This window comes from Otolemur garnettii, unplaced genomic scaffold (assembly GCF_000181295.1).
Source record: "Otolemur garnettii isolate 467f Iridium unplaced genomic scaffold, OtoGar3 scaffold00001, whole genome shotgun sequence".
Lineage (NCBI taxonomy): Eukaryota > Metazoa > Chordata > Mammalia > Primates > Galagidae > Otolemur > Otolemur garnettii.
This window is the reverse complement of record NW_003852396.1, coordinates 16,703,707-16,705,002: the sequence shown is the minus strand read 5'-3', so window position 1 is coordinate 16,705,002 and position 1,296 is coordinate 16,703,707. Positions and strand designations below refer to the sequence as shown.

General features: G+C 45.9%; 1 pseudogene; it reads right to left on the bottom strand.

Moving 5' to 3' along the window:
• Nucleotides 1-357: 357 nt before the first annotated feature.
• LOC100963017 lies at nt 358-1,031 on the bottom strand (annotated as a pseudogene).
• Between the last annotated feature and the right edge of the window lie 265 nt (nt 1,032-1,296).

Sequence of the window (1,296 nt, the reverse complement as noted above, 5' to 3'; positions counted from 1 at the left end):
GAAGCATTCAGAATGTCAACAAAACAGCTGCAACTTTTTTTTTTGCAATTATAGAGTGGTATTCAGTTAACAGAACAACAATTATTTCGTATAAGCTGCATCAGAGACAACTGAAGATGAAAAAACTACCATCCCCATGTATAACCAATTTGGGCTGTGCACCAACAAGAACCTGCTTTAAATTTCCATGCCAATTTACAACCCCCAGACTGTACCAGGCAAGGTTAGTGGCTACTGAAAATACCACCAGGACAGGGCTTTTTAAAGACACATTCCGTAGTGTGTTAACTGTACAAAAAAAGACGCTGTACAGTTTAATAGCAAATCTTACACAGCCTTACACTTCAATTTTTTTCTTTAAGAGGAGTGAGTTGTGTACAGGGGGGTTAAATGCTTTATAGACAAGAAAAAAACTGTGCTAGAACCAACTTCTTCATCATCATCATCTTCCTCCTCCTCTTCCTCCTCTTCCTCCTCTTCCTTCTTTTTCTTGCTTTTTTCAGCCTTGACGACTCCCTTTATCCTGCATCAGGCTTCCCTTTAGCTCGGTCTGCAGTAATATCCTTTTCGTATTTTTCCTTCAGCTTTGCAGCCTTCTTTCCATCAGGCTGCTTGTCACCCGCAGCAGTGTTACTCCACGTCTCTCCCAGCTTCTCAGCAACGTCACCAATGGATAGGCCGGGACGTTCTCCTTTGATTTTTGGGCGATACTCAGAACAGAACAAGAAAAAGGCCGAAGGAGGCCTCTTGGGCGCATTGGGATCCTTGAACTTCTTTTTAGCTTCCCCTTCTGGAGGGATATAGGTTTTCATTCATCTTTCCTAACGGGCCTTGTCCGCCTTTGCCATATCTTCACATTTCCCTTTCTCTTTAGCAGACATGGTCTTCCACCTCTCTGAGCACTTCTTAGAAAACGCTGAGAAGTTGACTGAAGCTTCTGGGTGCTTCTTGTGCTCCTCCCGACAAGTTTGCACAACGAATGCACATGATGACATTCTGCCTCTCGGCTTCTTAGGGTCTCCTTTGCCCATGCTTAGTTATTTTTCCTCAGCGAGGCAGAGTCGCCCAGTGCCCGTCCGGCTCTCACTTGCCCCGGCGCTGTCTCTGTGGAGCTCAATGTACTGCAATGGCTGTGAGAGCGGGAGCCAGAAGCCAGGACCATTTTATTTCTAACCACATCCTTAGTGCTGTATTGTGAGCATGTGAGGGTAGAATATTAAGCTGGCTAACCCAGTCGTGAGGTAACTCTGGTCTGTCTGCTCCCTGCCTCCTCCTGGGTTTGAGGAAGGTGTGGCG